Consider the following 13,425-nt stretch of genomic DNA (forward strand, 5'->3'; position numbering starts at 1 on the left):
AGAGGAAAATTGATGTCGTAATCGGATAAATAAAGAACTGGACATTCAATGAAAAATTCTGATTAGTTCCAGTTAGTCTAGAATTACCTCTTAATTCTGTGTTGCCCTGAGAAGAATATAATGAATTTAACTAGTTTCAGAAAAGTAAACAAGGAAAGATATCAGTGCCTTATTGATGTACTTTTTTTAGATTAGTGAAGCGCGATTAACAATAGTTCAGTTAAATCGTTGGAGAATCTTTATTAATGTGTTCCACTAACGTAAATAAGTTAATTCATAAGTGTGCTCACAATTAATTGATGTATTGAAGATTGTATCTGGTAAGAGTAGTCATCTTGTTTGTTTATTCTAACATTAACATATCTTCGAAGTTTAAAGTCCGAAATAAGATTGCTTGGAATATTGTCTACCTTGGAATATTAGTGCTTCCTGTGAATTTTAAACATTAAACACAGCTGATAGATATTTGGAGACTGTTTAAATAAGAAGTTTCGTTTTACTAACTTGAGTTAAGAAAGCTTGTGTTATTGAAGCAGTGAATTGTATATTAAAGTTTAGAACATTGAATTGGAATGAGTGACTTAGCAAGATGTATTAAGTTATTTGTATTGTTTCATTTAAAAGTAGAATTCTTGTATTTGTTATATATCATATATTAAATGTTTTATTTTGTTAATCTAAATATTGTGTTTGCCTGAATTCCCTTTTATTGCACCGTTCATAAAAAATTCGAATCTTGCGGGAACCCCAAGTGGAATAGTAAATAATTCGGCCTAAACTAATGAGAAGACTGCTAACTTAATTAAGAATTGATCCTACTATTTTATATAGACTAATCTAAAAATAGGGTGGCGCAGTATAATTATAAATTTCTCTATTTTTTGGATCGGTGATCAATTTGCGATTAAGTGTTATATTGATAAGAGTGACTTGAACCAAGATGGCGGATTTAGAACATTACATGAAAATAGAACGTCACGATAATACTTAGCTGCAAGTGAAGTCAGCTGTGTTGTATAAGAAAATTAATGCCGTATCCGGATAAATAAAGAACTGAACATTCAATGAAAAATTCTGATTAGTTCCAGTTAGTCTAGGATTACGTCTTAATTCTATGTTGCCCTGAGAAGAATTATATTGAAATTAACTAGTTTGAGAAAAGTAAACAAGAAAAGATATCAGTGCCTTATTGATGTGTTTTTTTTTTGAGTAGTGAAGCGCAATTGACAGTAGTTCAGTTAAATCGTTGGAGAATTTTTATTTAATGTGTTCTGCTAGCTCAAATAAGTTAATTTATAAGTGTGCTCGCAATAGATTGATGTATTGAAGATTGTATCTGGTAAGAGTAGTCATCTTGTTTGTTTATTCTAACATTAACTATAGCGTATCTTTGAAGTTGAAGGTCTGGAATAAGTTTGCTTGGAATATTATCTACCTTGATTAGTGTCTGCTGTGAATTTAAACATTAAGTACAACTGAGAGATGTGTGCAGACTGATCAAATGAGAAGTTTTATTTTATTATCTTGAGTTAAGAAAACTTGTAATTTGAAGCTGTGAATTGTATGTTAAGGTTTAGAACATTGAATTGGAATGAGTGACTTAGCAAGATGTATTAAGTTATTTGTATTGTTTCATTTAAAAGTAGAATTCATGTATTTGCTATATATCGTATATTAAATGTTTTATTTTGTTAATCTAAATATTGTGTTTGCCTGAACTCCCTTTTATTGCACCGTTCATAAAAAATTCGAATCTTGCGGGTGCCCCAAGTAGAATAATAATAAACGATTCGGCCTAATGAGAAGACTGCTAATTTAATTAAGAATTGATCCTACTATTTTATATAGACTAATCTAAAAATAGGGTGGCGCAGTATAATTATAAATTTCCCTACTTTTGGATCGGTGATCAATTCGCAATTAGTTGTTTTATTTATAAGAGTGACTTGAAACAAGATGGTAAATTAGAACACAACATGAAAATAGAACGTCACGACAAATGGCGCTGTTGGCAGGATGTGATTTAATCGATAGGAATTGAATTTAACAACTATAAGTTAAGAAATTGAGTTTAGTTTTAGTGATAACAATCATAGAAATGCTCCCTGAAAATTAAAAAAAAAAATTGATATAAATAAATCACAGTGAACTGGTTATAATCTGGAGTCAGGCAAAGATAAAAGTTTATTTTAAAGTAGAAAGATTGTATTATTAGAATTAGTAATTTATTAATCACTATAGCTGTTACATCAAGCTCTGAAATGAATGATATTGAATTTTTTCATACAGTAAATCCGCAACAAGTTTTTCCCCAATTTTCAGGTGAAGAATCAGATGATGTACTATTTTTCTTTACCTATGTTGAAAAACTTAGAGAGATAGCAGGTTGGACTGATTTTCAATTGCTAGTTTTGATTAGAAGTAAACTAATAGGTAAAGCAAAAACATTTTTATATTCTTCTCCAATACTTCGGGAAACCTTTGAGTATTCTAAGTTTAAGGAAACTTTCTTGTCCCAATTTTGTAAACTTAGAAGTGTAGGTCCTAATTTATGGAAGTTACAGAAAATTATTCAAAAGGATAAGGAGACTGTTACTGATTTCCACAATCGTTTATTAACATTGGCCAACAGTTTGAATGTTACTGGTGAAGATAAACCTCACTTAGATTGGGCAGTATTCCAACAATTTAGGCAAGGTCTTAGGCAAGAATTGCGAGAAACAGCCTATAAGAAGAAAATTTCCACCTTAGAAGAGTGTCTCAAAACTGTCAAGGAAAGAGAACAAATATTGGGAGACCTTTATCCCTCAACCAATGTAAGTCTTGTTAATGTTGTGAATAAGACTGACACTTCCTTCAACCAATCAGAAATAGAAAAGAGAAGTAAAGTTGAAAAAGGAAAAGCAAAGAATATTGGAGACAATTTAAGTAGTGTGAACTGCATGACTGAAAACAAAGAGCAATTGGACAAGAAACTGATGACAGAAGTAAAAACTTTAATTCACCAGGAGGTGAATAAATTGAATCAGCGAATATTAAGTAGTCTTGATGAAGTTATAAAGCAATTGTCGACTATTACCTTGAAATCTCAAGAAAATCAATACCCCACTACAAATAAAATTAATGAGATGATCAAACATGAAGTTGAAAAACAAAGTCAACCTATTTTAAGTAGTCTAGATAAGGTAATCCGAGGATTAAATGATGTTAGACAACAAATGTCTGTTATTCCTCAAACCAAGACAGACATAAAACAAAGAAATCCTGTTAAGTGTTATAATTGCAACAAAGTTGGACATTATGCTAGGAACTGTTTTCATAACAAAGAAAAGTACTATAACAACAGATGGAACTCAAAATTTGGATATATGACTCACAGGAGAAATAACAGAATTCAGAAATATCAAGCATCTAATGAGAGAATGATGAGAATTAGAGGTGATATCCTGGGCTCTAAATGCGACATCTTATTGGATACAGGATGCAATGCCTCTACAATCAGAATGGATTATTTCCTAACCTTGAAGAACAAACTGTGGAAGAGCACTGCCAAGCTGAGACAACCTGTAAGAATTACTTCTATCTAAGACTCAAACTCTGTGGCATATGAAAAGCTTCGAGCAAGAATATACCTACCAGAATTTGGACTGTACGTGTGGCAAGACCTACTTGTTGTCCCCCACTACTTCCAATCTAAGTTCTCACATTATCTTGGGAACAAACTTCTTAACAAGATATCAATTTTCTTGTGACTTTTCTAAGAAGGAAATATCCCTGATGAACAAGAGGAGATATACTAGAAGAAATGAAATTCATGATTGTGATAAGACTAAGTATCAAACAAAACAGTTTAGATTGCCACTTGAATCAGGACCATCTACTAAAGAAAGATCGACTGTGAATCAATCATCTAAAAGAGATAGTGATGCTAACTCACATGTGCACGTTCAGTCTGACACACCACTTGTCATGGATGAACAACAAGTGGTAGTGACAAAGCCTAAAGCAGAAATTACCACTAATAGTGAGATAACAGTTGAAGTTAATTTTGGTAAAATAAACAATCTGTAGAATGGAACAAATCACTAAGTTGTGAAACAGCTAAAACTTGATTCTGGTGATAGAAAACGTGAATTTAATTCAGAAAAGAAAATCCCATACTACAGACATACGAGACACAAAAAAATTGATAATGATAGTAATGAGAAATTTAATGAGAATGTAAAAGAGAATAAATACATTAAACATAATAAGGAACCAAGTTTCAGTCAAATTAGGTACTACTTGAGGAATCAGAAAGGAAATATGTAATCCAGTCCTTCCGTGAAGGAGCCTAGTATAAAAAAAAAAAAAAATTTTCTTATAACAAACATTTTTTTTTTAAAAGGAAGGGTGAGCCTATGTTAAATTGTGAATGAAACTATGTTGTGTCATTTATTTTTTTCATTCACATTTAACATTGCTTATTATATATTAATCATAATTTGTATAAAAAATTATTTATTGTTCCTTAATTAAGGATTACTATTTAAATATTTATTCTAAACTTAACCTACTATTAATTTATTAAATAATAATGTGTGTAGAAATTTATGATAACTGAAATATATATGTAAAGTAACGAAAAGTGTTATTATAAATAATTGTATACGTAATGAAAGAGCTGATTAAGTAGCTCAAATATTCTGTTTATTCTTATTTGTGAAAATTTAACGTTATATAATCACTTATGAGAGCGTTGTATTACATTAGCGAAATGTTTTCGTTCATGCGTTGTCATGGAGACGCATGAAATAAACAAGCACGAGTCGAAGAGTGCGTGACCTTCAGACAGAAAGGAGAGGAAAGATATTTTAATAATTAGATAGAAGATTTTGAATTAGAGTGGAGAGGGGATGTTTTTGTGGAGCAGGAAGGAAGGTAGGATACAAGCAAAGGAAGTGGAAAAAAATTATAAGTTCTCTAGGGCATAGATTCATGAAAATAGTGTTTAGAAGTGAGCCAAAACATAGTGAATTATATACTTAGCTGCAAGTGAAGTCAGCTGTGTTGTATAAGAAAATTAATGCCATATCCGGATAAATAAAGAACTGAACATTCAATGAAAAATTCTGATTAGTTCCAGTTAGTCTAGGATTACGTCTTAATTCTATGTTGCCCTGAGAAGAATTATATTGAAATTAACTAGTTTGAGAAAAGTAAACAAGAAAAGATATCAGTGCCTTATTGATGTGTTTTTTTTTTGAGTAGTGAAGCGCAATTGACAGTAGTTCAGTTAAATCGTTGGAGAATTTTTATTTAATGTGTTCCGCTAGCTCAAATAAGTTAATTTATAAGTGTGCTCGCAATAGATTGATGTATTGAAGATTGTATCTGGTAAGAGTAGTCATACATGTTTATTTATTCTAACATTAACTATAGCGTATCTTCGAAGTTGAAGGTCCGGAATAAGTTTGCTTGGAATATTGTCTACCTTGATTAGTGCCTGCTGTGAATTTAAACATTAAGTACAACTGATACATGTGTGCAGACTGATCAAATGAGAAGTTTTATTTTATTATCTTGAGTTAAGAAAACTTGTAATTTTGAAGCTGTGAATTGTATGTTAAGGTTTAGAACATTGAATTGGAATGAGTGACTTAGCAAGATGTATTAAGTTATTTGTATTGTTTCATTTAAAAGTAGAATTCATGTATTTGCTATATATCGTATATTAAATGTTTTATTTTGTTAATCTAAATATTGTGTTTGCCTGAACTCCCTTTTATTGCACCGTTCATAAAAAATTCGAATCTTGCGGGTGCCCCAAGTAGAATAATAATAAATGATTCGGCCTAATGAGAAGACTGCTAACTTAATTAAGAATTGATCCTACTATTTTATATAGACTAATCTAAAAATAGGGTGGTGCAGTATAATTATAAATTTCCCTACTTTTGGATCGGTGATCAATTCGCAATTAGTTGTTTTATTTATAAGAATGACTTGAAACAAGATGGTAAATTAGAACACAACATGAAAATAGAACGTCACGACACTATGGTATTAAGGGGTTATCAGAAAAAAATTAGTAGAATTGTACACTATATAATTTTAATGCTACTTTTAAACCATCTATAAAACTAAAAAACATATTCAATTCCTCTAAGGATCCTCTTCCCCCAACTGGCTCAACCTGGAGTTTATTGTAGCTAATGCACTTGTAACTTACCTTATGTTGGGAAAACTCTATGTACAATCCCTATCTGCAAAAAAGTACACAAACAACACATTAAATTTAATAATTTTGGTGAAGTAGGCCTCTCAGATCATGATTTTAACACCCTACACCAAATCAATTGGAAAAGTACTTGTTCCTTACATCATACAAAACCTGGTATGAATGGAAATTTAAAGAAGCCTGTAAAATTTTGATTAACCAACCTAATCTTAATAATAATGATGGCTTAAAAATCCCAAGAATTTGGATTGCACACATTCAGCCAACTTAGTTCAAGTTTTCCAGCAAAACCAGACTCTAAGCAATTTTTCAGCTTTTATTGGCCACCATCCATACTGGTTTGTTCTAATTTATACATATAGTTATATAAGTAACAATTTTTTGTGTGAACATGTTGCTCTCTAGCTTGATTTAATTTAATTTTGTAACATAGTAAATGTTAACATAATAACAGGACTACAGCTTTCTTTGATGTAGTAAGGTTTTTTTTTTGCACCAGAGGTCAGGCCAGTAGTTTTAAAGGTTAACTACATCAATGTAACTTCAGCATGCCATGTAGATTGTAGTGCAGTTGTTTCTTTGTATGTATGTGTATACTCCAGATGATGACTTTGATGGGAAGGTAAATACGTTGAGTGATTATTTTGGTTTATATTAAACTGAAGTTTTACTCTAACATGGTAGTTGTTTCCATAATTTTGAAAATGTCATTTTCAATACTGTTTCAGTTTCAATATATGGTATCCTCTATGACCAGTTCTTTGATCCATTTATTTTCAAAGATCATCTTACAAGGGAAACTTCACTAATGACTTTAGTGTGTGTCCGTGCATGCATGCGTGTCTTTCTCTTCTCTCTTTCTTTACTAAATCTAATTGTACTTCAAATGATGAATTACTCATTAATGTTTTCATAGAAGATGTTGTCATGATGGCAACAAAACAGTGGAATACTTTAAAAATGAAACTTAGCCATTTTTCCAAGTGTAACTGCTAGTGCATTACTTATTTCTCATAACCATGATATTCATTTCAGTAGGCTGATGCGATGTATAAACGTGACAATGTAGGTGTGTATGCAAATCCACTAACAACAAATTGCATACCAGGATATATACTTAGTGGTCAACTTTATTGGGAATGTAAATATAAAAGAAATACAATAATACTACTTTTTTTGTAAGTTTTCACTCTCCCCATGATTAGTAACTTACAAGAATTTAACATGTAGTGTGATAAACTTGCTGCATTTAGAGCATCTTTTGAAGTCATGGTTGTCCAGTAAGGATTCTGATAATAACAATACTAATAATAAAGAAATAAACAGTGGAACTTACCATAAAATTCTTCAGCAATGGAAATTCTGGTGCTGTAAAAGGAATGGTAATTACACAGTATTCCATATCAGGAAACTTTTGAAAGGCTGTCTGAAGAAAATCTATTCCTCTGTAATGTGTATTAATGTAAAGATAAAAAATTATCATTCTGTTATTATATTTCTTAATTGAAAAATAGTGAATGTACTTTAAAACTGCTTTCCACAATATTACTTTTTAAACGTAACCATATATGCTATGAGGAATGAATGAAAAGTTTGTAACTTAAGTATAAAGCACTACAGTGAACTGAATGGATATCTGTTATTTTTCAGCATTGTGCCTCAGTATATCAGCACACTCAGTCTAGTGTTGTTGCTTATGCTGATCCTACTTGAAATGAAGCCAGTATTTTGCATGTAAGAAACACTCTTTACAGCAAAAGCGATATCAACAGCTGACAGTATGATGGAGAATTATCGGTTGAATAGAGCTTCTGTAGCTCAGTCAGTATAGACAAAGCCCTTTGGTTGGAAGGACCTAGGTTCGATTTCCATCTATGACGTGAGGAACCTTTATCTGGTCTCTTTTGACTAAAGGTGAGTTAGCCAGTCTCATATGGAAGTAGAGGGTTCTTCCACCTGGAAACTCAGGTTTTTTGTCCCTCAGAAAAAGCAAGCCAGCTGTGTGAACACACACACACACACACACACACACACACACACACACACACACACACACACACACACACACACACACACACACACACAGATTTATGGTCATAAAAAATATATATACTTAATACCTCATAGGACTCAATCTTTCTCTAAAGGGATGGAGGACAAAGGGGGGGGGGAACCCATATGAATATCATTATCAGTAGAATAGAGTAAATGTTATTATTATTATTATTTAGGCCTCCATGGAGTCAAAAGACTCATCACGGGAGATCCTTCTACGAAACACAAAGTCTATCAAGACTCATCGTGTGAAGTCACTCCTAGGAACTACATTGAACAATTCCACTATGTCCTCTGCATCAGTCACTCTATTACCATTTTTATCCCACAATGTCATCCTTCCACAATCATTTCTCCTCCTATTGGCCACACAGCTAAAAAATTCCCTAGGATTTTCTTTGGATCTTAGGGCCAACTCTTCTCATATTCCAGTCTCGCCTTCGCTTTCCTTCCTTACTCTCCTGGCCTGCGTCTTATATTCTTCATGCATCTGCTCTTCACCTGTCTCTTTATATCTCTTCCATAGCCTCTTTTTCACATACAGTTCCTATTTACAGCTTACTATTGCTGCTAACAAATATTCCTTCACAATTTCCCCAAGCTGATGTTTAAGACTATTATAATTACCTGCCTTATAATTCCACATTCCTTCCCGTCTCTTTGACACTCCTGCATGTCTATTCATCTTCCAAGTCAAAACCACATGGTCAATCTCTCCAACTGGTGGGAGAGATGTCATCTCAATTATTATCAACTCTTCTGATGCTATGGCCAAATCCAAAACTCTTGAACCTCTTGTTCCCTCTATTACATGTTGCCTAAGATATTTGTCCCTCAAGAATTCTAGAAATTCCATTCCCTTATTGCTACATGCATCTTCCTCTCCACAATTTATACTACTGTAGTTAAAATCTGCCATAACAATCATTCTTCTTGCACTTGCCAATCTCAACTGTCTAAAATATACTGGTCCCCCACCCTCTGTGCTCTTTTGTTTGTAGCTACAGCTCCACTAAATATCCTGTCTTGCCCACCTCTACCTCACACCATATGCTTTCAAAATCATTAGTGTCAATGCCTTCCAAAGCCTCCACTCTTAGAGGACATAAGTCGTGACTTATCATAAGCAGTACTCCACCACCACGCTTTCTCTTTCTATCCTGCAGAAAAATGCTGTACCCTGCTACTTCTATTCCTGTTATTATATCCACTTCTGTCAACAACGTCTCAGTGATCCCAATAATCTTTGGCCAGATTGATGATATCAGCAGCATCAATTCATCTCCTTTATTTATGATACTCCTTGCATTATAAAGCATAAAAATGCCACTGTTTCTATACCCAGCATTACCCCCTCTAGATTCCACTGGACTCAGCATTACCTGATGTCGTCCCACTTCTCACAAGAGGCCACCCCTGCTACCATCCACCTTGGGCATTCTAGTTTCCCTGCATTAACAAACTAACTCGTTCAGAACAGCAATCTCTCTCCAGATGCCTACATCCTTCCTCATTCAAATGCAAGTGGTCTCTCACATACAATTCCTCTCTGTCCTCAAACACTCTCCAAACATTTACATATTCCAATCCTCTATTCTGACACATTCTAGCTATTATGTTATTCAATGTTGTTTATTATTTTAATGGTATAATAGAACACAGAAACTAAGTAAACAATTAATTTATTAACTTGATGCTGATATTTTGCTGGTATTATAACCAGCATCTTCAGAGCACAAAAACACTGTTTGTCACAATACGCGAGACTAAAACAACATGGTGTACTTAAACAAAATTGTAGCAGCAACACAAAGACTAGAGTCCTGATTTTGGCGCCCTCTATCTGAAAAAAAAAAAAAAAAAAAAAACGCTATCATATATTACTAGAGTCCTAGAAAAGTGCTAGTTTTTTCTTAATATGACTGTCTCCCAGATCTTCGGCAAGTTAATACAGCCATATTTGTTGAGATTTGGAGTGTGTTTTAGGGCTTCTGTTGCCTCTAAGAACAATCTCTCTGATTTATATGGGTTTCTGTGTAGTACTTTTGTTTTTCCAGTTGATCCTGTGTGCAGGGGTATCCAGAGCATGGTCTGCTAGGCCCGACTTCCCATAATGATAATTCCGGAAGTATCGTTTATGTTCGCTGATGCGGATATTCACAGTTCTTCCTGTTTGACCGTAGTAGGCTTGATTGCATGAGCAGGGTACTTGGTAGACTCCTGGATGTGATAAAGAAGGAATGCTGTCCTGGGTGAGCGGATGAGGGTGGCTAATTTGCTGCATGGTCTGAATGTAGTGCATAGTTTATGTTTATTGAGAATTCTTGAGATCTTTTCGGATGTACCTTTAATGTAAGGGATGGTGACTGTTTTGTTGTAGTTCTCTGTGGTGGATGGTGGGAGGGGTTTCTTAGGAGTGCTTAGTATTTTGTTTATTTTTTGTGGATTGTAGCCGTTGGCCAAGAAGGTGTGGCGTAAGTGAGTCAGTTCAGCAGTAAGAGCCTTGTCATTTGAACAGATTGCTGACAAAGCTCTTACTGCTGAACTGACTCACTTACGCCACACCTTCTTGGCCAACGGCTACAATCCACAAAAAATAAACAAAATACTAAACACTCCTAAGAAACCCCTCCCACCATCCACCACAGAGAACTACAACAAAACAGTCACCATCCCTTACATTAAAGGCACATCCGAAAAGATCTCAAGAATTCTCAATAAACATAAACTACGCACTACATTCAGACCATGTAGCAAATTAGCCACCCTCATCCGCTCACCCAAGGACAGCATTCCTCCTTTATCACATCCAGGAGTCTACCAAGTACGCTGCTCATGCAATCAAGCCTACTACGGTCAAACAGGAAGAACTGTGAATATCCGCATCAGCGAACATAAACGATACGTCCGGAATTATCATTATGGGAAGTCGGGCCTAGCAGACCATGCTCTTGGATACCCCTGCACACAGGATCAACTGGAAAAACACAAAAGTACTACACAGAAACCCATATAAATCAGAGAGATTGTTCTTAGAGGCAACAGAAGCCCTAAAACACACTCCAAATCTCAACAAATATGGCTGTATTAACTTGCCGAAGATCTGGGAGACAGTCATATTAAGAAAAAACTAGCACTTTTCTAGGACTCTAGTAATATATGATAGCGTTTTTTTTTTTTTTTTTTCAGATAGAGGGTGCCAAAATCAGGACTCTAGTCTTTGTGTTGCTGCTACAATTTTGTTTAAGTACACCATGTTGTTTTAGTTTCGCGTATTGTGACAAACAGTGTTTTTGTGCTCTGAAGATGCTGGTTATAATACCAACGAAATATCAGCATCAAGTTAATAAATTAATTATTTACTTAGTTTCTGTGTTCTATTATACCGTTAAAATAATAAACAACATGTTCGACGAACACATAAGTCTGTCCACACGTTTATGTTATTCAATATTACTGCTCTTCTGCTCAGCTCGTCACTATCATACCTAGGCAACATGCACACCCTCCTCTCAGCGTCTTCTTTCGTACAACCTCAATCTCATATCTCTCGCTGCCCAATTTACATTACCTCTTAAGTCATTTGTTCCTACCATCACAATCATCTCATCCACCCTTTCACCCCTCTTAATTGCCATAGCCACACTTTCTATCATTCCTCCAGACACTCCTCATGCATCCTATCTTGCACACCACAGATAATTGAGCACACATACATTACACCTCTTACCACCGTTCCTTGATTGCTCACATGCATCCCTCACTCTCTCTCTCCTCTACCACTCTCTCTCTCCTCTACCACTTTCTCTCTGTGTTCCCCTACTTACCTGCTTGCCTTCCTGACATCATTCTATCCCTGGTTCCGGTGCTCACTCGCATTCTTCTCAATCCCTCTCTCTTACTGTTTCTCTCCTCTTCTATCACTCCCATAACTCTCTCTCATTCCCTCTCTTCTACTGTTCCTATTCTCTCCTCTTCTATCATTCCCATAACTCTCTCTATCATTCCCTCTCTTCTACCATTCCCATAATTCTCTCTCCCACACTCCTACTCTGATTCGCCTCTTCCATTCACCTAATCTCATCTTTCACACCTCATCTCATTCCCTAGATATTCCACCTGCTCTTTCAGCAGGTGGAATATCTAGGGAATTATTTTATTCATATTTTTCTCGCTATTCTCGCCCTCAATCATACCACTCATCTCTCTAGGTGGAGAATCTCCCAGCCCTCTGACTCAACGAGGTCAGTTATAGTCATCTCTAACACCCCAAATTCCTCCCATTGCCTGCATTTTGCGAATATACGTATTTCCCCTTCTCTCACCTGCAACATATACAACCTCCAGGACACATGCATTCCACAAGTCCTGAATGCTACTAAATCCCATATATCATGCAAAATGAAGCCCTTAAATGGGGGAGAACTTGCTGATACGCAAGTTCTCCCCCATTTGAAATTTTAGCTGCCGCCATTATTCAAAATAGTGTCGAGGAACTATTACAACTAAACGCTAAATAAGTATAAGGGAGTATAACTATAGGTATAAGGTATATAAGTAAAAGTACAGACAAAATACAAACAAAACATTTAAGTATACTAAATATAAATAAAATAAAACTAAATAATGAAAACTTATTTAAAGCATTCATATTTGGTCATGAAGTGTTAAAATATAAGACTTATTATTGTTTATGTGACCATAGGTTTTTTTAATTACTATATATGTTCATATAATAACGCCTACCAGTTTCGCTAGCAACTGTCTAGCTTTCTCAAGGCTTGAATGGTAAACACAAAAAAATGATAAATGCACAAAGTATAAAGAATACAAAACCGTTAGTAACTATAAGGTAGCTAGGTTGATACATTTGCATGACAATGTCAGCATGTATTGCGAATCTTTAGTCTGTGTCCTGAACACGCGTTGCATGAGCACGCATTATATGATTGTTGGCATACTGTAGTTCCATCAAACTGATTGAATTGATTAAATTTTTCCAAGTCTCATTCAATATGGTACCTTGATTTCTGTTTAAGTTGCTGCCTGTTCATAGGACTACTGTTGCTTCTTTGAATAATCGGGGTCTGAAATCATCGTCTATGTAGGGCATAGAACTATTTTCCCAGTCTATAGAATGGTTAGAAGTT

At 34.6% G+C, this 13,425-nt stretch overlaps 1 protein-coding gene across 3 annotated transcripts in view; it reads right to left on the minus strand.

Annotated features, from left to right (window-relative positions):
• LOC150102510 (cilia- and flagella-associated protein 61-like) overlaps nt 1–13,425 on the minus strand; it is a 396,485-nt gene that overhangs the window by 42,124 nt on the left and 340,936 nt on the right. For 2 of the 3 annotated variants that reach the window (XM_090399646.1, XM_090399648.1), the window contains exons 11-12: nt 7,557–7,665; nt 6,222–6,245 (exon numbers count right to left, since the gene is read on the minus strand). The gene's annotated coding sequence lies outside the window, so the exon portion shown is untranslated. Of the gene's footprint in view, nt 1–6,221; nt 6,246–7,556; nt 7,666–13,425 lie in introns of those variants that run through there. The other variant, XM_090399647.1, reaches the window with a different exon arrangement.

This window comes from Typopeltis vanoorti, chromosome 10 (genome assembly GCF_054136105.1).
Source record: "Typopeltis vanoorti isolate ZY-2024b chromosome 10, IOZ_Tvanoo_1.0, whole genome shotgun sequence".
Taxonomy (NCBI): Eukaryota; Metazoa; Arthropoda; class Arachnida; order Uropygi; family Thelyphonidae; genus Typopeltis; species Typopeltis vanoorti.